At 43.8% G+C, this 25,381-nt stretch overlaps 1 long non-coding RNA gene across 1 annotated transcript in view; it reads right to left on the bottom strand.

The window, feature by feature from the left end:
• Window positions 1-1,789: 1,789 nt before the first annotated feature.
• LOC142803146 (uncharacterized) overlaps window positions 1,790-25,381 on the bottom strand; it is an 84,975-nt gene continuing 61,383 nt past the window's right edge. Inside the window, exons 2-3 of the long non-coding RNA XR_012894003.1 lie at window positions 9,108-9,179; window positions 1,790-1,986 (exon numbers count right to left, since the gene is read on the bottom strand). This is a non-coding gene — a long non-coding RNA (uncharacterized LOC142803146). The remainder of the gene's footprint in view (window positions 1,987-9,107; window positions 9,180-25,381) is intronic.

Below are 25,381 nucleotides of genomic sequence, written 5' to 3'. Positions count from 1 at the left end.
ACTACTACTACTACTACTACTACTACTACTACTACTACTACATAAGCGTGGACGCACAACCCACGGCGTGAGGAGCTTCGCCCCTTAAATTAAAAAAAAATCGCAGCACATCCACGGAGTGAATCATGACGGGCGTAGCTAAGGAGGTACATTGGTAAACCGTGCAGCCTCCGTAATTGCTGCCCAGTCGATCGTTATGTAAAGACGTGACAAACAATTGTGCGCATTTCGCCACCGTTTTGTGGGCTTTCAGCTCAGTATAATCTTGCCGGCGCTCTCATGCAGTTTCGGCTTCGCGATCTCTCACTGCAGCGTGTGTTGCTGCCACTTTCCGAGCCTTCCACTCCACCGTCTTCGCCGCTCCTACTCGAAGCACACCGACCACCGGCGAAAAAGGAAGCGTGCAAAGAACGAACGCATTTTATAGCTGCGCCTCTAGCGGTCTTGCTTTTATCACGTTAGAGCCCGCATCAGAGTGTAGCGAGCGCCGCAGCACTATCTAGTGAGCAAGTCAAGGACTAGCGGTACCGTGTCTAAAAATAGTATATTTTTAGGCACTGCAGTAGCGGTGCGAACGCTACAGCGGCATCGCCATCACCATCTCGGTGGCTACTACAACTAATATACGCCTCAAGGAGTTGTACGCTCCTGGAATAACAACACTGGTATCTTTTATCCTATTTCTTTATACACCAAAAAAATACATGTATTTCATAGGACTACCAATTACTTTTCCTTTTCTTGTCTTTTTTTCTAATCTTGCTTGTTTTCATGTGCTTTTTACAAAACTAATATCATGATGATAAGATATCCGGCTCTCACATAGGGTACCTTACCATCATTTTCATACATAAATACAAAAACGTGCAAAGAAGTACGCAGAAAAAGACTGGTGCATGGTTCTTACGAATTGTACAATTGATCGACTAAGCTTTGGCAGTATAGCCTCGCGAGCTTGAATACCCCCGCAGCGTGTATAAAGAACGTTCCTGCGGTTGTGTACTCCGGCTAGTTTGAAAACAATCGACTGAAAAGAAGCTCAAACTAGGCTGAAAATTTTAACCCATTTCGTTGTTTGCTTCCCTGGCTACAATTTTTATCCTTGTCATAATTGTAAATGCACCACGCTGGAACAAAAAACTGGTTCGGGTGTACAATTAACATACAGAATAAACTCTATTGCTTATGTAATAGCGTAGAACGCGCCCTTGCAACTTGAAATCGTAAACAAGAACGGCTCTCGAAGCGATACCGGCACGCGATAATCACGTTCAGCGTAACACTGATGATGTTTTCACTGATGGAACAAACAGCTATTAGTGGTATGGACGGAGTTCGTCATATTGAGGGCTTCGCTGGGGTGCCGGCGAACGTAAACAAACCATTGCGACATGCTGGCCTAATGCTTTCGACATGGTTGTGCTAATGGCCCGGCCATAACAATGCCGCGATACGAGATCCATGAGTGAAAGCCCGCACCAGAGAGCAGTTCGCCCATGTTCTTTCTTATTTTCGTCATGGCGTTTTCAGCGAAAGCGTTGTAGTTGTAACATATGTGTACTGACGCACTGTTCTCTTGTAGCAAGAAAGCGAATCTCAATATTACCTCAGGTTGCAGTCCTTCACTTTAATTGTTCCTCTTCTCATACAGCGTCATGTGTTAATTAAAGGAAGTACTGCACGTCCTGCTTTGTCACATCACACTTGACAGCTCGCTACGATGCTTTCATTTAACCCTTCAGTGTCCCCTACTTCATCCTGAGGTTCAGGCGAAAGAGATAGACAAACGTTATGCGGAAAGGTACATATCTTAGTGCATCACTTAACTATCGAATGATAGTTGCCTCCGTCTAAGCCTTTTTTAACCTCGCATATAAGTACAGTTTATATAAGATGCGATGGTCATTAACACGTTGCAGGCTTACACAAACCATTACGCAACATCACAGGCCTTCCGTGAATAGTTGTGCCTTGAAAATTCCTGTGCTGCAAAAGAAAAAAAAAACAAAAAGAAACAATTAGGGAGGTGACTGGAAAGTTGCCCTCTTCTTTCTTCGCAGCTGATAAATCGATTATCCTGCGGCAAACCTGGCGCGCAGTCAAACTATGAACAGCTGGAAATTCCGCAGTTCAACAGCGCATGCATTTTGCTGAGAATAATACAGTCCTTGCGAGACCTTGAGCGGTTTTCTGCCCAACTGTCTCTCTTGTTTTCGTTTTGTTTAATTTATTACTGCTCTCTAAATACTGACGTATTGTATGTGAATATTATTAGGAAAAAATATGCAATACTGTGTGTGTGCAAGTGTGTGTGTGGGAGGGGAGGGGGGGACTCCCAACTATGACGGGTAAGCTCAATCTCGCGGAATGCTCGTTTTGTATGGCATAACGTCCTTAGCTCTATCTTACGTTAGCAGCTTGGCGATTACACTGAAGGGACACATTCACAACTGCTGGTCTTGATTTCGGCACAATTAGAGAGGGCGAAAATGCTCTAGCAAACTGGTCATTTCGTTGAAACAGCGTGTTGCAAGGCAAGTGGAAAGAAATGCTCATGTCTTGTACACCCCTCTCCCTGCGCCTCAGCTATAGCAAGGCGCTATTTTAACAAAATCAGCTTAAGCCAACTGACTAACTTACCATCTTGTCTAGCAAATTGAACGCGCAAGACACACGGTCGCAATTAGTCGGCTTCCGCTGAACTCAACCATCATAGCTCGATTACTGGCTTTGCGGTTTTACAGCCCCAAGCCTCCACTAATTCATCTGTGCTACAAGGATATTGCAGTGCTGAGTCATTGATCAGCGCTTGCCAAACTAAGCCTGATTCAGCATTTCATTACTGCACTGCTTTATTTCACCCTACTGAAAAATCACCCCTTTTGAGCAAGTCCAAGTAATTTGAAAGCTGTCATTAGTTTTTTCTCGTTTTTTTACATCAAAATTATTATATTGTGCTAAAAAAATCATCACTTTGCATTTTACCCTGCATTGTCGTTAATTAGTCATTTACATTAACCACCAGCTTTTTGGTCAATTCTTCTTAGTGGGTAAGAGCCAAACCAGAGGAACAAAGAAAGGAAGCAAGTGTCCACACCTAAACTATTTTTCTTACACCGTGGTTGTGAGCAAACAGTCATAATCTTGTGCGTAACTAAAAAATTGAAAAAAAAGATGCAAATAAAGTGAATTTTAATATTTCTGGGTACCAGTGGGGATCGAACCCGGGTCGTTTGCGTGGAAAGTGATGTTCTAGCTGTGAATACAGTGGTAATAAATCCCTCTGATTGGAAATGCAGCGAAATTAACGTACTTGCTATAGAAACACGGGTATTCTGTATGCGCAGTCGAACATAAGCTACGGACTTTGGTTTGTAAACCAGGATTTAGCAGTATACTTAACGTGTTTGCACTAATGGCACGGTTGACTATTGCTATCAATTTTGTAAATTATATGTGACCTCAGTTATTCACATGTATGTTCCTGTGTAGAGCTGTGCCGTGGCTAAGCGCAAGTGACGTTTGTTCTCGCGTATTACACTACATACTCGGAATATTTATTTTATTTATTTATTTAGTTAGTTTTTTACATTACTGTTAGCCCTCGTGGGATGTTACAGGTGTGAGAAAACAAACTATACAGTGCTATCTATAAATCTGTTCCAAACTTCACTGAAAAACTTCAACGGCCTCAGAAGCAACAAATACACTGGAAACAAGCTTGTTCCAGTCAACAATCGTACAAGGCAAGAAATAAAGCTTGAATACATCAATTCTCGTGAAACAGGGCAAAATAACGTATGGATGTTTAATTCGCGGCGACACTCAGGCTGGAGGGTGCAAGTACAAAGTTGGATCGATGTTTAGTGTGCTATCATACAGTTGATAAATAAACTTCAAGCGTGCGATTTCTCTGCGCTCCAACGGCTTTTCAAGGTTTCACATGCATTTTTACATGCATGTAAAAAGGTTTACATGCATGCAAACCCATTCAAGGGTTTATTGCTGCTCAAGTTCTTCAATGATGGTGAGCTGTAGTGCGAAAGAAAAAGTACACATTGTTACTCTTTACCACCGTAGCTAAGGCCTAGCTGTCTGAGCGTGATTGAAAAACATGTTTTCGTCAACGTTGCCACACAACGGTACACACTGGTCGACCTGTACCGCTAAACTGTGCTGAGGTTATAGGCTGCTTCAGACAAAACTTTCAATCAGCGTTCGCCTTTCAGGTTCACGGCGCAAATAAGAACTTGAATGAGTTTCTCATATTCTCGTGCGTGTATTTCCCTCCTTCGTCAAAAGTTACAAGTTTCCAGCTCCAATGTTTCGATGCGTACCTCAGTACACTCGTAAGACGCCTTGTTTACTTTGATGACAGCTGGAATTGAAACTGTTACCCGAGAACTTCAACTTGAAGGCTGTCGCATTTTTCAGAACCACGCTTTGCGTCGCTAACCTCAGCAGGCCCAGGCAAGAAGGAGTTTAGTGTGACGTTATCATTTTTTTTCAGGAGTGATTGTTGAAAAGTGCACTTGTAAATAGTCGTCTAAGCAGAATGAAAGGGAAATTAGGAATAAGCCGAGATAAATCTCCCGTTTCCCCAATTAAACTCTTGGTACAGATTCACAACTTACAGAGCTCTAGCGTTCATCACAAAGAGCAGGAGACGACACTTGTAAAACAAAACACGCAGGTTTAGTAAGATAGTGGTGTTGGTGTTCCATTACCAACACAATTTTTGATGAGATGAGGAGTAGAATAGAAAGTTTCAGATCGTGAGAGCAATAGCTACAAAAGCATAAAGGAAATTTCATTGATTGCTTGGGTTTCGAACCCCGCCACAAACACAACACACTTCTGCAGTCGACGCCACATTTGGTAGAAAATTTTTATCTTTCAAATTCGCCCTATATTTGACTGCTCCACTGTCGTATTAAGTGTTATGACATGCAAAGCACTTGCGCATATGTCACTGCTCTCAGAGTTCCTGTGGATTCACTGTGTATGCAGCGCAGCAAAAAGTATCTGGAAACTGAAAAGCTGGCAAACCTGACCAGGATCGCTAACGCGCTGCGTTCTTAAAAAGTTTCCTTGTAGCACACACACAGACACAAAATTGTATATCTATGTGTGCCTATACATTTTTCGTTTTGTGTTTCACGTGTGCTACAAGGAAATGTTCCGAAGATGCGCTACCAGCAAGCTCACGCAACATTTAACGCTGGTTTCCTTTATCTTGCATTCCGAAATTCGTCTGTGCAGTGTGGTAATTTTGCGTCCGCGTCACTTTTTCTGCCATGTACACTCTTGTACACATGTACACTTTGTAAAACAAAAATAAAGAAAGAAAAAAAATTTTACTCTAAAAGCGTGGCCAGCGATGTGCACTAATAAGTCGTGATATCCGCACCCTTTGAGATCTGCATAATTTGTTTTTGCTTTTGCAGTAAAGGGACGAAGCAAACGAAACAAAATTGCTTGCACTGTTGCAAAACTTCTTGCTTATTACGTGCAAATGTGAATGACGCAAGTCTAGGTTTCGAGTAAGACCGCAACAGTTGAAATAATATGTTCGCATTTTTTTTTCAGGGTTGCTAATTCCTTCTCTTTAGTTTAGAGGGAAAATCACATGCAACTCCCGTTGCCCCCCTCCCCTTCCCTTGCTTATGCCACTTCTCGATCTGTTGGTGGGCCGTACTTTCAGACCACCTGCAAACGACAACCTCACTTGATCGACCAGAATTGTCTTTATTCTTCTCTAGCACAGATTATCGGGGCGCAATCCTTTCGACCGCAGGTCTGCAGCCATGGAAAACTCAAGATGAGTTTCATACATACAATAGTCGAACCATGCAAGAAATTTGGGAGAAAATAAAAATGATAGTTAAAATAATTCAAACCAGCTGCTCATGTAAAACAATAACAATAAAAACAAGCAATGCGTGAACGTACATATCAGTAGCATCAAACGACTATAAAAATATTTTTGCAAGTAATGACAATAACAATTGTAGAACAATTTGTAGGGTTATACGCCTACAAATCAAGATAGGATTATGAGACATGAAGTAGTGATATGGCTATAGTGATTTCGACTTGCCGGGGTTCTTCAACATGTAGCTACATCGAAGCACATGGTCCTTTGGCATTTGGTCTCCACTGAATGCGACCGCTGCGGCTGGTAATTAATCCCGCCACCATCGAGTCAGCAGTCGAGTACCACTGCTGGTGCAGCAAATGAGATGTTTCTATGGCTGGGTGTTAATATTGTCACGAGCGGTTGCAATGCACGAACCACTGAGTGACTCGCCCGGTGGGCTTCGTCTGCCAACGGGGAAATGTTCATTCGCGCTGTATGCGCCGTGCATTGCAACCGCTCGTGACATTTCCCCGTTGGCAGACGAAGCCCACCGGGCGAGTCACTCAGTGGTTCGTGCATTGCAACCGCTCGTGACAATATCTACGCAGAGTTAATTCACTATATTTGGAAAAAGAAAAAAAAAGCAAAACTTGCCGCATGCGACTGACGTCTCATCTTAGACGTCATTGCTTTCTTTTGGTGAACTTCGCGAAAAGGCTCACCTGACATACGCATAGTAAAAAATATAAATATATCGGTGCTTTCGCAAAGCTAAACGTGCCTATCCAGCCACTCCCTCGGAAACCACAGCTAGTAATGCACAAGTCTTGCAGCACAGGCATATAAACAATTTTTAATAACTCGCTTGTTCTTTCAGTGCATCAACCCTGACAAAGCATGCTATCGAATCAACAGAAAAAATAAGCTTAGTCAATGCCAAAGAACAGTACTACTATGTGATATCTTTGAGTAAAAAGAGCAGTACTTTAGAATTCTGTTAACGATGACTGCAGGGTTTCGTATATTCTACACTGAAATCAATGCCACGTGGCCTGTGTAGCCCCGGTTAAAGATACAGCTATATATTTCCGTTATTTAATTGCCCTGGGCACTATTTTTGCCGGGCGTTCACCTGACGGCGATATCAAAAATACTGAGGGTATACATCCATCTGCACTCTCTCATTGAATAGTTTGCCGACGACTAAGGAGGTGGTGTAAAGAGGCACGAGTGATGCAATGATCGTGGCATCATCGCAAACCTAGTGCGAAGTCACGCTTATTATGCGTAAGAAAATTCCAGCCTATTCAACGAAGTTAAACCGTGATGAGCTAAAGTCAGATGAAACTTTATGAGGTAAATTATAAAGCTAAAAAGGAGCACTCCACGTTTTACTGTTTTTTGGTAGCTGCCAACGACCTTTCTGAAGACTTACGCCATATGCGATCCGTGGCAGAAAAAGGCAACGACCGCGGGAGAAAGCTATCAACGAATCTCTTAACGTAGTGTTGCATCAAATAACGAATAACTCAAGGTATGAGTGAACCTGTTGAAGGTCGGGATTGACGTAACTTAACGGCCTTATTCACGCACGTAGGAACGTGATGCGCCGCACAACACTATCAAAACGAACTTTCTGTGCCCTTATATAGGCGTTTACTGATGTGCCCTTGGATGCGTGATTGATGTTCTCTGACTCATACGAGTGATGCATACACTGAGCCGAAAAGCCACGAGGAAAAAAAGAAATAAAAGAAGCAGGCATACAGGTGAAGTCAGTTGTTTCAGTCAGTGTTATACGTGCAATCAATGGGACACTTTTTGCGGCGATAAGCAAGGCTGTCTGCGTTTGATGCTTTATGCAGCCTAATGGGTGCCCAAGTGTTATAGGATGTCATAGCCACGTCAATGCTGTCAGATTTTGCTCAAAAGTGTAACGTGCCTTTACAGGTTTCTTTCTGCCCAACTGTTGATCGTTTTCACCCTGCTTTGCAGTTTCGTCAGTGAGACGCGTCAAGCACATGCAATGAGAGACACAATTTCCACGAATCCATTTAGCGCATAGTACAAAGGACAAAATGGTTGCTAACTCTTCATACAGAACGCTCTGTTCTTGCCCAACCAACGAAATAATTTTTATAAGACCCAAAGATTAAAAGTGCCAGCATCGCTTGTAGATTAGATGCTACCTCCTTAGTATTTTGTACACAAATATAGCCGTGGTGACAATGGGCCAAAATTTAATGAAAAAAAAATTGGGCCCTAGCTGTTCGATGTGCTGTGACCGAAGGTAAGGTGTTCGGTGTCAAAAAAAATTACAGATGAAGGCACTAACGCAGTACCTGTGCCTGAATTTGGCATTGTAACAGTAATGGGTGCGCATCTGTTACAGCGAGTGCATTGATTTGGACTTTAATTCGTGCCTGGGAAGTCGCGAAGTATCACCTGATACTGCAGAAGATGTGTGAAAGTATTTAGGGTTTCGGTTGTGAAGAAACTTTACGACGAATAAACAGACGAAATTCTTGCAAAACTATAATGGATGACGGGGAGTCGACTGATGGACAACCGTAATCACATAATTGGACATTCTGTGCGATGTAAGATTGGATGACAAATATACTAGCTAACACTTCATTCCTTTTATATTGTCGTCTTATGCTGTAGGCAGTGCTGATGCAGATTAATGCGCCGCTATGAAGCAGACATTACGTATACTGTAACTCTCTGTGTTTACTATTCATGCTGGGAGATCATTCTGTCGGTGGTACTGGATTATGTTAAAGACTATTCAGATCCGTCACGCTTTCTTGCTGTCACTACTGATAGAGGAAAATCAATTTTAAAAGGTTAAAAAGCGCCAATTTTATAATTTTTAGAGGTTTTCTTAGTTGACATAGATCATATATAGGACGCAAGGTGAATGTTTCAAGGTTGTTGCAGATGAAAGAATAAAAGAAATTACCGGTCATTTGCATACCCTAGTCTAGTATATACGTAGCGTGAGCTATGAACACATGGATGGACAGACGATCTACGAGTAGACGTATGAACGGACAAATGACGGATGAATGAACAACGGATGTGAGGGCCTTCCCCCACCCAGAGAGCTTTTTCCAGGCCCCTCGGAACGGACATGCGAGATGCTAGCACGTGACCTAGAAATAAAAATACAGAAATTAAACAAACTAAAAAAAACGCAAGCAGCCACCTCGAGGTCCTTAAAATTTCACTGTAGTAACATTACCTCTTCCTTTTCCATCTCCTTCTCCTCCTCGAATCACTTGCCGGTTAAGCAGCAGCAAGTCATGCGATCCCACTAGAGAGAGAAATAAATAAAAGGAAGAGACTAAATACAAAACAAAGTATATGGGCATGGAGACCCGTAATGGTTCATTATGAGATACTTTCTGTGTAAAGATTATTTCTCATAAAAGTTGCTGAGACCTGTGACTGTTCTGTTTTATCTGTTCTGGTTGGGCGCGCAATGCATAAAGCATTCCTTTTCAGACCCTGAGAATATGTCTGCGCTTGTGTGGTTGCTCAACTCTATATGCTGGCCGCCATAGCAAAAATAAAGATGTAACAAAAGAGAAGACACGTTGTTCACATAAAGAACAAATTAGACATCGCAGAGAAAGAAACTTCTTGGCCAGGAGTCCTTGCTCAACGTGACTGAGAAAAAGAACATCTTTTCACGGGTTCTGATCCTTTTCAAGCGAGCAAACGTGGTAGTACAGAGCCCGCACGGCAAAACCTTCAGCCGTAACTTGTGATAGTCGACATCTTCTTCATGCGACCCCTGAATGTGATAACGTTCACCCGGAGGCGCGTCCAGTCTTGAGACTGGAAGTAGCAACGAGTCTTGGTGGACAAATGAAAACAAGTGTAGCTTGCGTTACCCTTGCTTTACCATCAGAGATGAGTGACCTCTTCATCGGGTGAAGTCCGGTGTGTGTAAGGCATTTGGAACCAATTTGCGCAAGCTGGGGGGACAACAAGTACTGGAAGGGCGCCGATTCTGCAGCATAAGGACAAGTAGTTGCTTAGTTATTTTTTTCCTGTCCAGAGGGCAGCAGCTACACGACGCTGTTTTCTTTTTGTTTCGGTTTATTCTAGAGGTTGGCTAGAGAACATTCGAGAATAAGCCCTTGAGCTCTTACGGCCAACTTCTGCAGCGTGCGCGTACTCTTGCGCAACGCGTGCACTAACGCTCGCATCAGCGCTTAATCGTCAAACACAGGCACCCCGGGCAAGTACAGTTAGCGAATCGGTTTCCTTATTTGTGTAAATTTGTGTCACGAAGGACTAGAAAGCATGCTCGATACGACTACGACATGGCAGCCGGATTGGTAAAGGTAAATAGTACTGCCTGAAATACTCTAGTTACAGGACCTCATTCTGGAGGACGCCAAGAAGGCAATTTCTATCATCATGTCACACCTGTCCCGTTAATTAGGGAGGCAATCGCCGGGCTAATTCTAAGAGCCGAAGTATCGGCCCCCCGAACCGCACCACGAAAGCGTGGACAATTTAAGAGTGGTCCTTATTGGTGCGCCAGCAGACGCCGGCTGTGGTCCAAAGAACAAGTCAGAGCCGAGAGTTGATAAACAAACAAATTATATTCTCAATAATGGCAGATCGAAACCAATACACAAAAATGCACACTCCACAAAAGTTGCATACAATATGTCACCAATCAAACCAATCAATCAACGTACTACACAATACAATCAGCCACACTTGAAACAACGGACACGGACAACAATACGCACTACAATGCAGTCGCATGCATTGAACAACCAAGACACTTAAAGACTAAAGAGATAGAAAACCTATTCAGTCCAAAGTTCTTGGAACCAAAAGTCGAGATGATACTCTTCCGAGAATCACTCACTCAAAGTCCAGCGTTGTTGTCGTTCCGCAGCCCTCGAAGTTTCTCTTCCAGGAAACCTCCCGTCTTCAATTGGCCACTCTTCAAACTTCAACTTCTTCGCCGGAACACGTCGGCTTCACACCCGCAGCTGTTGCCACAGGTCCTCGCTTAATAGCGGTAAACACACGCTCTTGCCTGTAGCCCGAGCCTTCACCCCTCAGGTGGAAATCCTCTTCATCTCCGGCTTTGTCCCTGCGGACCAAAACCTTCGCCGACTACACGGCGGAATCCCTACGCGCTCTGGCGTTAACTTCCGTCTCCTCCTGATCTCTCGTCTCGGCTGCTCGATTAAATACGTTCCGCGCCACCTTCCAGAAAGTTCTCCTCATTTCGTCGGCGCGATGCGCAGCGAAGGCTGGGGAGAGGCTCGAGACGGTTTGACTGCCCTCCGCGTCGGATGAGTCAACTCGGCGTGGCCCCGCCTCCTTCGTTCTAGAAACATCGCGGGCTATCTCGGCCGCCGATGTGGGGTGAGGAGGTTCGTCTGCGACGCCACGCTTCCGCGGGGAGAGCGCGCGCCCGGGGAGCCTCGGACGTTTGCTTTCCTTTTTTTTAGATGCGGAAGCATCTTATACTCGCGCCTTGTAGTGCGCCGTCCGCGCCGTCCGCGCCGTCCGCACCGCTTCTCGAACATTCGACACCTGACGCGCGCGCATGCGCCGTCGCGCCGTCGCCCACCATCTGTGCCGCGCGCGCTTCTCCTTCGAGAACATTCGACAGCTGACAGCGCATGCGCCGTCGCGCCGTCGCCATCTGTGCCGCGCGCGCGCTTCTCTTTCGAGAACATTCAACAGCTGACAGTGCATGCGCCGTCGCGCTGTATATATACTCAAGGTCGGCGCTCGCTCGCTCAGTTGCCGCTCGTCGGTTGGTTTGTACGGCGCGTCGACGTCCAAGGTCGCGGTGAAATGAATTCCAACGAATCCACAAACACAATGATCGACGTCCCTTCGACCAGCGCCGTCCTTTCGCATACGTGTGTACGTGTTCACTCATTTAACACCTCTCCTACAACCACGTTAACCAATTTAGCCATCGACCCAAGTAAGTCGCAATTTAACACCCCATTTCACAAACACGTTAACCAATTTAGCCATCGACCCAAGTAAGTCGCACTTTAACACCCCGTTAACCAGTTATATGCTCCGCATCCTCGTCAGTGTTCCCCCGAGGGAAGCTGCGGGCAATTTTTTTCTTTTGACCTCGTGGCGTTTCTCCCGCCCGTTGTCGCAAGAATTAGGCGGCGCGCTCTTTTTTAGCGCTCGTTCTGTGACACTGCCCCCCACTTTAAGAATATTATCTCATAATATTCAAAACCACACAAACGAGCGCGAAAAGTCACCACACACTCTCACAGACTGTAACACAATCCGTCGCTCATGACACTTCACATTCACAATATATCACTCAATACGATTGTACATTGTAATTCAATTACACAACACGTGAAAACACAACCACAAGCACATGAGTACAACACTCCACCACACATTCCCAATAATACAAATGTACAAAGTTCTCTCACTACAACAATGGTACAATACTATACATCACATCACAGCACAACACTTCGACACTTGTGAGACGGGATACCACAACATTAACACAACATATGGCACTCAACACTGCCAAACACATTCTGCTTTGACCTCAGCACTTATCCTGTGTACTTTGAGCGGTGCTTGCGCCCTTTCTTGCGGTGCTCGCTCGATCTCTTCTTGTGTTTCCACGTTCGGCGAGCCCTTTCCCACGACGATATCTGAGGCGTCGTCTCAGCCATCGCTGTCTCTTCCGACACCGTTAACGCGTCATTACATTCGACGGGTCCTGTCTGTTTATTTACCCGCTTGATCATGCCTCTACATTTTGCCCGGCTGGCCAACTCCGTCTCCTTTACACCGTCGGTTGGTTGAGGTCGTGCCGACGTAAGTCCGGTTGCTCGGCCCGTGAACTTATTCGACACGATTGTCTTCTCCTTCGCTGTCTCTTGCGCCGCAGCTTCACCATGGGCTCTAGTGAGATCCGTCATGGGATGTTCCTCCACTGTATCTCGCGGCCGCTGTGTTGGCGGGGGCTCTATCTTCGGGTCTTCTCCCAAACATTCTGGATCACTTGGCCCTCGCGCCCCGTCGATGTTTCCGATGACAAGGTCATACAGGGGGGTCGTCATGCATAAAGCAGTAACATTCCACGGGGTTTCAACCTCAATTTCTGCTTCGGGAAGCATCCGGACCGTACGGTCAATTAGGCAAACCGGTTTCGTTCTGCCTGTCAACTCACTTTCCCGTACCAAATTTCTCCGCACGATAACAGTGGAACTGCCGGTATCTCTTAACACCGTAATCTTCTTCCCCACAACCTTTCCAGGCAGCGTTGGCATTCCCTTCGTAACACCGGTTGGCTATTTTGACATTACAGCACCCACAATAGGAATTTTCTCCCCATTCTTCTACTCTACGAATCCATCGGTGACGGCATTATTATCAGATTTGGGTGCCGCTTGCACACAAGATACCTGGTGAGTTTGACTCACTCCGTTCCGACAAGCGTCTGCTTTGTGCCCAGTCTGACCACACTTGAAACATTTTACTGCCGTAGGGCTCGTAAAGATCGTTCGACAGTTTTTCGCGCGGTAACCCACTCGGTTGCACAGAAAACATCGCGGAATGCTCTCTGGTGCACGCTTCTTTTCTTCGGGAGCCAATTTCTTCGACTCATCGGGACCATCTTTCTTGACCTTGGCCAAATTAGTGCCACCTTGCGCTTCCAAGAATTGATCAGCCAATTCAAGCATTCCTTCAAGTGACTCAGCCTTCCTCTCTTTCAAGTACAGCGACAGACTTGGGTGGCAACTAGTAAGAAATTGTTCTTTAATTAGGAGCTCTCTAAGCTCATCGTACTCCTGTGCTGTCCCTGAAAGTTCAATCCATCTGTCGAAATAATGGCAAAGTCGGGCGGCATACTGCGTAGCCGTCTCCCCATCAGCTGGCTTTCCTGTCCTAAATCTGTCCCGGAATCCTTCCACAGTGAATCTAAATCGCTTCAACAAAGCAGCTTTCACCTTTGCGTAGTTGGCTGCATCGGTCGGGGTCAGCCTACCGTACACACTGAGCGCTTCACCACTCAAGCAAGTACTCAAAGCAGTTGCCCATTGCTGTTCCGGCCAATTCTGGCTCCTCGCAATCGTCTCAAATCTGTGGAGGTACGCGTCTAGGTCGTCCCTCCTTTCATCAAACGCTACGAGCAGCTTGCTTGGGTTCAAGCGGAAGCCGTGATCTTCCCGTTCGCTGCTTTCAACTCTAGCTTGGACCGGAGTTTCACTTCGCTGTTGCAACCGGAGCCGCTCGAGTTCCATCTCGTGCTGCCGCTGCCGCTCCCTTTCAGCCATCTCCGCTTCTCTTTCTTCTCTCGCCCTCTCAGCCGCCAGCTTTTCTCTCTCCAGCTCCAACTTCAATTGTTGCTCTCTTTCTTCCTTCGCTCTCTCAGCTGCTAACCTCTCTCGTTCCAACTCAGCTGCTTTTTCTTCCTTGGCCCTCTCAGCTGCCAACCTCTCTCGTTCTAACTCTGCTGCTTTTTCTTCCCTGGCCCTTTCCGCTGCCTCTTTCTCCTTTTGGCTTACCCACTTCCGTAGTTCGGCACCAGAAAGACCCATCTTCTCACCAAGAGCAACTAACTTTTCGAGATCCATCGTGTCGCGCAAATAAAACCTTGCCGCGTGCAAAAAGTATCTGCCTCACTCAGTCTATCGGCACACTCCACTGCACTCGTCAACGAGAACACTGAACAACACACAAAATCGTTCCGATAGCACTATCAACACTCGAGGCTCTTTCTCACTACTTTGGACACACTGTGCACCAAAAGGTCCTGTTTCGCGGACGCCAGATTAATTGTCACACAGGTCCCGTTAATTAGGGAGGCGATCGCCGGGCTAATTCCAAGGGCCGAAGTATTGGCCCCCTGAACCGCACCACGAAAGCGTGGACAATTTAGAAGTGGTCCTCTTTGGCGCGCCAGCGGACGCCGGTTGTGGTCCAAAGAACAAGTCAGAGCCGAGAGTTGATCAACAAAACAAATATTATATTCTCAAAAATGGCAGATCAAAACCACAATACACAAATATGCACACTCCACAATTGTTACATACAATACGTCACCAATCAAACAACGTACTACACAGTACAATCAGCCACACTCAAAACAACGGACTCGGACAACAATACGCACTACAATGCAGTCGTATGCATTGAACAACCAAGACACTTAAAGACTAAAGAGATAGAAAACCTATTCAGTCCAAAGTTCTTGGAACCCAAGTCGAGATGATACTCTTCCGAGAATCACTCACTCAAAGTCCAGCGTTGTTGTCGTTCCGCAGCTCTCGAAGTTTCTCTTCCAGGAAACCTCCCGTCTTCAATTGGCCACTCTTCCAACTTCAACTTCTTCGCCGGAACACGTCGGCTTCACACACGCAGCTGTTGCCCCGCGTCTTCGCTCGATAGCGGTAAACACACACTCTTGCCGGTAGCTCGAGTCGTCACCCCTCAGGTGGAAATCCTCTTCACCTCCGGCCTCGTCCCTACGGACCAAAACCTTCGCCGACTACACGGCGGAATCCTTACGCGCTCTGGCGCTCACTTCCGTCTCCTCCTGCTTTCTCGTCTCGGCTGCTCGATTAAATACCTTCCGCGCCACCTTCCAGAAATTTCTCGTCATTTCGTCGGCGCGATACGCAACGAAGGCTGGGGAGAGGTGCGAGACGGTTCGACTGCCCTCCCCGGAGGATGATTCAACTCGGTTTGACCACGCCCCGTTCGTTCTAGAAAAATCGCGGGCTTGCTGGGCCGCCGATGCGGGGTGAGGAGGTTCGTCTGTGAAGCCATGCTTCTGCGGGGAGAGCGCGCGCCCGGGAGCCTTGGATGTTTGTTTTCTTTTTTTTCTTTTTTTTGACCTCGCGGCGTTTCTCCCGCCCGTTGTCGCAAGAATTTGGTGGCGCGCTCATTTTTAGCGCTCGTTCTGAGACACATCACCAGTCATTAAGGTGTCGCTCTCATAATGTGGTGTTCCTGGTACACATTGGTTCAACTCGATGCCTCACTCAGCCATGCAACCATTGAAGTTTGTTTTTGGTTGTGTGCGTTCTATATATATATATATATATATATATATATATATATATATATATATATATAAGGGAAAGAAGTGTATACCTACTAAGGGCTCGTTTTTCCGTGTTTTAACACAATATTAATGAGCTCTAACAGACAGTAATGCCAAGGAATGTACAGGGGAAGTTATTAGAACCAATTGAATGTAAATAAGAAGAAAGAAAAGCGGATGAAAAAATAACCAGCCGTGAGCAGAAAACGAACCTACGACCTTCGAATAACGCGTTCGATGCTGGTTGTATCACGGCTGGTTATTTTTTCATCCACTTTTCTTTCTTATTTACATTCAATTGGTTCTAATACCTTTCCCTGTACATTCTTTGGTCTTACTGTCTGTTAGATCTCATATATATATATATATATATATATATATATATATATATATATATATATATATATATATATATATATATATATATATATATATATATATATAAATTTATATATATATATATATATATATATATATATATATATATATATATATATATATATATATATATATATAAATATATATATATCCCGCCCGTTGTCGCAAGAATTTGGCGGCGCGCTCATTTTTAGCGCTCGTTCTGTGACACATCACCAGTCATTAAGGTGTCGCTCTCATAATGTGGTGTTCCTGGTACATATATGGTACACATATATATATATATATATATATATATATATATATATATATATATATATATATATATATATATATATATATATATATGAGTGCAATATCTCTTCGAACTCTGACGCCATGACAACCAGAACTCAATTTAAATGCAATGTTTATATCAATGTAAAAAACCAGCGCAACTACGCTCATGACGTTGTTACTGGTGGGAGATATGCATTTGAAGTGAGAGTGCCTTACTATCGAATAGCACATGATGGGGCAGTACAATTAAAGAACTCGTTTCAAAGAAATCGCAGTGTCAGAGTAGTTTACTGAGAACAAAAATCGTCACCACGTTCTTGATTTAGAAATCAAGAAAGATGCACATATAATAAATAATGAAATTTATAGTCAATTGAGCATTGAACCCACACCGTCAGCGTGGTAAATGGGTCTTCTACCCCAGATGCATGCTATTACTCGAAGCTAATTCCGGAAAAAGGAAACATAACAGTAGTAATATCATGTCGTCAAAAGAGTTTTTTTAACGCACATTATATTGAACGGTGGAAGTGTAGAATCGCGCCAAGCGTCAAAACATGCCAATCGTTCAGCGAGTGAATATTTTAAGGCCCATTCATTACAGAGCACTCGAACGCGTGTCAGCGTGTTGCCGTGTACGGATGCGTCGTGTGCCCTCGACTCATTCTCAAAATAAAAGGAAAATGTAGTTTATACACCTTTTCACAGGAATGAAAAAAACAACGCCATATTGGGCTGTGTGCGGGACTACAAAGGTTAAGGGCGCAGCGTTGCCAGTGCATTTTCGAGGGGACGCGCCAATTTGCACAGCCTAAGGAGGGCAATGGCGGCGCCTAGGGAGGTGTTTATGAAAAGGTGAATACTGGGCACTTGACAATCGTACTTGCAGTAGACATTCCAAGAGCGTTCCAAACGACAAATTTTACGCACACAGCTGTTCATTCGCTTGCGGCATCGATGAGGCGTGCACTGAGGACTAAGGCCAAGGCTGGCCGTTGAGAAAGCAACGTGCCCGAAGCTCGCGTATACGCTGTTCAGTTTCACTCTTGAAGGTGAAGTTCAAGCGCCCTGCATGGTTATACGTTGATCATTACAGGCAAGTTGCAACCTGTGTACTAGCTCCAATCAAATAAAGCTTATTATTTTGGCACATTATACATTACGGTAATGAATGGTTTGATAGTGGATTGATTCTGTTAAGGTGACCAAGTTAAGTAGTTCATTATCATGACGAATGCTCTCATTTGAGGCAAGCAGTATAATGTCAAGGACAAAGTGTGCTAAACTGGCTAATGGGGCACTGTACTTAGCACTGGTGAAAGGTGTCAGACTGTTAACTCGCCGTCTTTTTAAGTAACACATGCAAACCTTTCAAAAATATTGTGACGTGTGCTTAGAAAAAGTGGGTAAGGATTTAGAGTACTAGGTACTGCTATTGGAGAGCATGAAGCCCTCCCATGGGCCTCACACTTGATCAGGCCCTGTTGACAAAAAAGTGCGCTGTGAACGACTTCACGACGAGTGTGCGAGTGTTACTCATCCAAGAGATTGGAGCGCAGTCACCAATCTACGTATTTTTGTTTGCCCAACTGCAAATGGGCTGCATTTTATAATCATATATAACATCCTCTGAGTTCAGTAAAAGCCCACTCCTGAGTCCAGCTGAACCTCACCAATTCACCCATAACGTAGCAGATAATCATTGCTCCAGGCCCGCTTAGTCCTTCATTCTGTTTGACCGTATCCTTTTCGTTTTCAGTGTTTTCTCTCTACGCACAAGTTTCATTCCGGTTCGCTCTACTAACCAATTGGCCACAGGAAGGTGCGTTTTTTTAGTGTTTTCTTCGGGAAAATAATACACAGCCCGGCGGAACACTTCCTGTGATGGCACGGCGGAAATCCAAGGACATTGGTTAGTTATGCAGGCCGGCCGACTTACCATAACGTCCAAAGCCTCTTTGTGGATCAGTAAGGGAAATGAGCATTGCTTTTTACCCATCTTTTTCTATCGACGTGGGAAGTGCTTGTTCTCACTGATGTACTATAAGCAGCAACGCTTTTGCCCGTTAATGGACGAGAAAGCTGCTGCAGACGCCAGGCAGGAACAAGGCATGCACTCATCGTGTGATTTATTTCTATTTGCTTTGCACCTAACGGATATCCGTTCTCTGTAACGCATTGCCTGTTTCACGTGGCATTGTTGCGATTTGAAGCCGTTTGAGGCTGGTTTCAATGTTATTTGTTTAAGCTGTTTAAGCTGAGTTTCAATTGACTGACATGGGAAGCTGTTGTTCGGACAAACAAAAAACAAAAAAAAACGAGCGCACCTCGGTGAAAAAAAGGCATCATTCACTCCTTTCCAATATATTGAACCAGCTCTGCTTCGCACTTATCGATTATAAGTTTAGAACAGGGTTGTATAGTTGCTATTTCTCAGACACATGAAATAAAAAAGACGCAAGAAGGAAGGATTACCAACTTGAAGCACAGCCTGCAAAACAGAACGCGTATGTAATCCTGTGCAGGAAGCAAAGCTAAAGATATGGCCTTGTGAGACGAGTCAAGTAAATGTACCATGAAACGATTGCAACAAGATATGCGTTGTCGCCTTTACTGGTGTATGCAATGCCGGATGGCAGAGAGGAGATGGAGCGCTACATGAAGCAGAAAACACACGCACGCAAAAGCAGAAAAAGCAAGCGGCGTCATGAGGGAGGCTTTTGATGCGTTTTCTTCTCACACAAGGTCGGGATTTCAGACGTTAAAACGAAGTTCTTTTATGCGTCCTCGTTTAAAGGGGCATTTCTTCAGATATGGGTTTGGCATAGTGTTAGATCATAAGGTCCCAGAATATCCGAACGGAAAGAAGACAGTTGGGGTCACCCAACATCCTGGCAGTTGAGGAAAAGTGTACGAGATGCAGTAAACCCGTTGAAGCATAAAAATCTACTGCACGTTTTTTTTTCCTTTTTTTGTATCTATTTATCTATGAGCTTCTGCTTCTGAGCAGCTTCATTTTATTCAGTTTTATTTCGAATAAAGGAGGAACGGTTATATTCATCTCTTGGTCATAAAAAAAAGAACCATTTTGCCTTATAGGCATGCCGGCCTTTTTTGGGCTCCTTTGAAACTCTGAATGTAAGCTGTTTCAGAGACTGCCACCGTAAACTGTCTTTCTTAGCGCCGAAAGTGGTATGACAGCATGCTGTACTTTGTCGTGTGAAGTTTACAACTTGGCTATCGAGCGGAGAGTCTTCGATGGTTCGCATGCCGGAGCGGATGTTCAGGCGATAGTGATGTCGATTCCAGAATGGTAAAGCAACGTTTGTCGGTGATCGGAACTACAATGAAATTTTGTGAAATATGTTTTCATGAAAGAACGGGAATCTTCACCAGGTCGACGGTCTAGTATTTTTGTATTACACGAAACAAATGAAATAGCTGACAAATAAGCCCTTTATTGAGGTGATTTTTATTGCATTGAGAATCATTACACTACAGGTAAAAGACCACTACTAATGTACCTTGTTGTTTCCTTGGCTTAATAATCTGTTAAATTTGATAGTTGTGAAAATTGTTTGTAAAACTAAACTTACTTTCGCTAGAATTCATACTAACAAGCTACGTGCACTCACGTTTCCTCAACTAGAAACTCATTGGTTTAGTTCCTCGCGTTGTCTGTTGCCGACTCTACTTCGGGAACCACATTTCAGTATGAAACTGCAAGAGATAAGAGCAACATCGAAAGCCGTGTAGAAGAGTAATAAAATTACAGCGATAGCTGTTCTCTTTTTGACCCAAACCTATTCGTTACTTGGGCAGGGTGGTCCCTGTATTGTTTGCCGTCTACGAGAGCTAATTGTTTTCCTTCAGTAGAGTACCTTGTACTCTGAATCGTCGAACATTTTTCCTAAACACAAAGCTTTCATTGTGCACGCTAGAATTTTCGTTTGCATGTACAAACAGTTCCCGTTGCGGAAGTCTATGTGTATCAAGGTATATTAGGAATGTCTTGATTATGAAATTGTAACAGATGAATATCTTCTATGATTGTTTGTTTCTTTCAGAAATAAAATTCTCTTAAGCTCGCTGCCATCCACTCTCATTCATAAATAATTTAGGGATTACTGCAGAGTGTTCTCCCATAGTTGGGTACAAAGATTCCTAAGACAATGGACACCGCTCCTGGCATAAGCTGCTTCGCATCGAAAATTTAGTAAAGTACGCTTGCTTCGTTTCTATAGGAGCAACAAGTGACTTGTGGGGCACAGATTTGTGTAGTTTATTTTACAAAGAAAGTATGGCACTGAGGAGTCAACGGGGCGGCGCAGCCAATAAGAAAAACGAAAATGCTGCGCGACTTGTTCATCTGTGCCACGTAGTCCGCTGGGCACCTCCATAGCAAAGATGCTCGCCCGTTGGGCGAGTAAAGCAAGCGCATAGACTGTACGAATGAACCTAGCGTTGGGTGGCAAAAAAGCATAAAAAAGAAAATAATTGGCCGTGCATCTCCTTGCGTAACTGCAAAGGACGTTGAAAGACGATAATCTTCATTTAGAGGCGCTGTGTGAGTTATTGCACCATCTGGGAGCAATGGAAAGAAGGGAATTTTTTTAGAATGCAGAGCCATAGAGTTGTCTAAATATACCCTAGAGGGAACTCTAGCACTAGCGTCTAAGGGAGCTGCAATGAACAGCGCTTAGGTGAGGATGAGAATTATGGGTAATACACAGATTTGTTTAATCTTCGTACTTCTAGCTCCATGTATGTTTGTGTTGCTCGGAGGTGTTTTTTTCACGAAATAAATTTCAGCAAATGTTCAGCGGTTGTGCTTTATCACCTTATTTTTTAAGCTTACCATTCCGAATGTGGTCACGAAGTTTAAAAGGATTTGTTCTTTCTTTTTGGAAACAACCGAAACACAAGAATAAACAAAGCCACAAGTGCGATTCACCGTTCGCAAATACAAAGACCAGGCAAATCCATGTACTACCCGTCATTCCCATGGTCACTGAACAATCGCAGCGCCAGAGTTCCCTCAAGGTAATTTTAGGAAACTTCATGTGCAGAGAAACTGGTAGCTGCCAGCATTGAGTCATTTTAGCTAAGCTAAATACCCTGGATGATTTAGCAAAGCGTAGGAAACACCTGATTTCTCGGTCATAGCGTAGCAATGTCGGCACCGCGTAAGGAACACTTTGATGTTTAAAGGTAGTTGTATATATATTCTTCAAAAGAAAAAAAGATCCACTGCTTTACATATGCGTAGTGATGATGTGCCCTAAATATGCGTAATGCTTGATTTTTATTCACAATGTCCACAAGTCTAAACGAAGCCACCAGATCAAGATGGCTGGGCGTTAAGCAAAAGTTTATACTTTCGCCGGGTATCAGAACCGTCGGGCAACAATATTAGTATAGCCAAAGACGTTCACATTCCTCTTTCTGATAACTGAATTTACTTCAGTTCAGGAGGCAGCACAAGATGCCAACGAGACGGCTTTATGCTCACCCATAGTAGAATACCTAGTACTCTAAATTGTTAACCACTTTTTCTAAACTCACATTTATTGCCTAATGTACACCTTAATCGGGGCCCACAATCAGTAACACTTACTTCGTTTTATGCAACAGCTGTCGCAATTTTCCCGTCATATCCAGTCGACTTGTCCCGGGGTAGATAGATTTGTTGGACAATTCAATCGTTGACACAACAGCCACTTTATTGCTCCCGTTAGTTCCTCCAGCACGCCGCACCCGCTCTAGTCGTGTGTCTTGGAGCACACTGACGGCGTCATTTCTGCCTGGCCACCTCTGGTACTTAATGTGCCAGCTGGGGTGGGGTGTTATTCGTATACCTTTAACCACCTCGAAAGGTGGAGAATGGTCCAGTCAGAAACATGCTCAAACTGCTGTCTAAGGGAAACAAATCAGCATGTTTTAAGACAGTGCGTCGTCGCTCGTGTTTTCTAGAGGGCCATGTATGCTGGATTTCGTGGCTTTGGAGTAAACAGCTTTGTTTCTTCTGGACGTTGTTCTCGAGATCGCTTCGCCTGCTATTCTCATTATTGCTGGCGCCTAGTGTCTTTGGCACAATCGCTGTGAGGTGGTTGCAGCATATCATCACCGTCACGCTCTTTTCCCGATTTTGGAGCGACTGTACAAATAACTACTATCTGTTTTGTCAAAGGAACTCAAGGAATTCCTTCGACACTGGTCCTGCCCTTTTGTGTTCATGTGCGAGAGACGTGTAAAGCTTGTGTCCAAGCCTGCCTGATTTTGGCAGGTTAATGTTCGTTTAGTTCTTGCACAAATACCGTGTAAAAACTATGTAAATAACTAACATATAGATATTTAGGTTTCGTATATGTGTTCTTTGTTTACCATGTAATTACATATTTAAACATATTTTTGTTACAATTTTTCGTGTGTCTGTGTATACTGTGTTCCGTGTAAATATGTAAACATACCTTTTTGTCACAGTTTTTGTCGTGTCTGTGGATGTTGTGTTCCATCAAGATGTTCTGTTAGATTGTACATGTTCACTGTTTGTGAGAATAAATTTCTCTAAACTATGAATTATTTTTACTGATATTTTGAAACTCACTGGTAGGGATAATGAAAATCTTGCTTCCCCTCTCAAATATGATGTGATTCTGTTCGAACTTAGTGCTTTATGTGTTATCTCTCTGTTTCCATCAGTGATTGGTGATCTGAGAGAGTATTGCAGTGCTGTAAGTTGCATCGTGTTCATTTTCTCTTGTTTGTAAGTGTCACTAAAGGCATTGTTACACCAGGCAGTTGTAATCACCTGAAGGGCTGTTGCGGGTTTGCAATGTTGAGTACTTTGTCCTCTGAATTTTGCAACACTTTTTTGAATGCCTTTCCTTGCATCTTTATCTCTCTCTTTTTCGAAACGGCAGTGTATGAAGTCCTCTTCGTCGTGTGCTGTGTGAGCCGCTAAGTCTAAACCGATCTTACAGTGCTATTATATACCCTTGAAGCGCCAATTCAGGTACACTCTCTGCAAATGTGTCGGATTCACTGACATAATTTCAAAGCACTCAATGCAACATCGCAAAAAAGTAAATGAAGGGGTGCGCTCTTCCCTTTGAGTTTCATTTACATTTACTAATTTTCATGTAATGATTTATTTATTTTCTAGTCAGTAAAGTTTATTTTTACATAATCTGAATGAAATCATCATCTCAAAAATGTCTGCTCAATGAGTTTTCAGTTTTATTCATTTCAAGAAAGTAAAATGAAAAGTTTTGAGGTTTGTCCTGCTGGAACGTGGCTCGTTGGATGACCCAGCGAACATCGTTGTGACTTCATCAGATTGTTTGGTTACGTAGCACATTTAGGTTAGGTCAAGACATACTTTGTGTGGAAATTTCAAATAATTCGGCTTTTTTAGGCACTATCTATCTATCTATCTATCTATCTATCTATCTATCTATCTATCTATCTGTCTATCTATATATCTATCTATCTATCTATCTATCTATCTATCTATCTATCTATCTATCTATCTATCTATCTATCTATCTAGCTGCTTACGTTTGGGGGCTCTCGTGGTCACCCCCTCACTTGGCATGAAATAGAATTAGCATGGGAGGTTAAAGTGGTTTAACGAATATGACGCCCTGGTCAAGGCATGAATAATATCACAATCTCGTCGCGTACGTCGTCAAACACTTCCTGCCAGACAGTGGTACATACCCACGGGCGGGTATGTGCTGCTGGTATGCGGGTATGTGCCACAGGTTATGGACACTTCGTATCTACCGAGAAATGTTAAGAACACACATGGGCATTTTTAACGCATTAGCGTTAAGCAATACCCAACAACGGTAGCGTCTACCCAACGAAAGCATAGAATAAATGTCAGTGTTCAGAAAAACCTAACATGGGCAAAGTAGCCACTGCTGCCAAAGGGAATATATAGTTGCTTTACATAACAAGAGGTGGAGTAAGTAGTGAGGTGGCTGTGGTTCTGAAGTAGCCTTACGTCTCGGCCCTCCGCCATTGGCCGCGGACTTGCGATGACGTCAAAAGGTTGAAAAAACTTGAAAGTTAGCAAAGTAAGAATTATTTGTTATGGTAAAACGTCAGTTATATGTCTTCCTAACCCTAAACACAAACCATCAAGGTTTCGTCAACACGACTCGGAATAACCTTGGCTATGCAGGACGTGAGCATTTGGGTATGTGGTGGAATAAACAATCAACGTTCAGAGTGTGCAACTGGAAGTGTGACAGTAGCTATATAACTCTAGAAATTGTGTGTCATGCGTGAAAGTTCTTAGAGATGAAAGAGAAAATTGAAAGTAAATTATGTATGAAAAGCGTTCAGTAATATTGAAGTTGATGAGGCTTAAAAACGAATGACTGTATATCAGCCAATGCTTCTCATATTTATAATCTCCTCATATATGTAGCATCTGCCGACATTTATTCTTTGTTATTGTTCTTTTGCAAGCCTTGCCATGACTAGCAGAAAAAATACAAATACAATCAAACATAATGAACAAAACAGCCATTGTGACCTCCGGAAGCCCATTCAGTGCGCACAGTATTTGAGACAACAATTATGTCAATCATACATATCAACAATTCTCCCTAGCATTTTGAACTAGTTTACGTATTTCTTACTGTACTATGTAAGAAATAAAGCAGCAGCGAGAACAAACCTCAATCCAGTCTTTTGCCTATTTCCATTTGTTTCAATATCACTTAGCATTGGGACAACATGACAGAAGCGTTTTC

Source organism: Rhipicephalus microplus, chromosome 3 (genome assembly GCF_043290135.1).
Source record: "Rhipicephalus microplus isolate Deutch F79 chromosome 3, USDA_Rmic, whole genome shotgun sequence".
NCBI lineage: Eukaryota > Metazoa > Arthropoda > Arachnida > Ixodida > Ixodidae > Rhipicephalus > Rhipicephalus microplus.
Note: the sequence above shows the minus strand (reverse complement) of the source record. Positions and strands in the feature narration are given on the sequence as shown.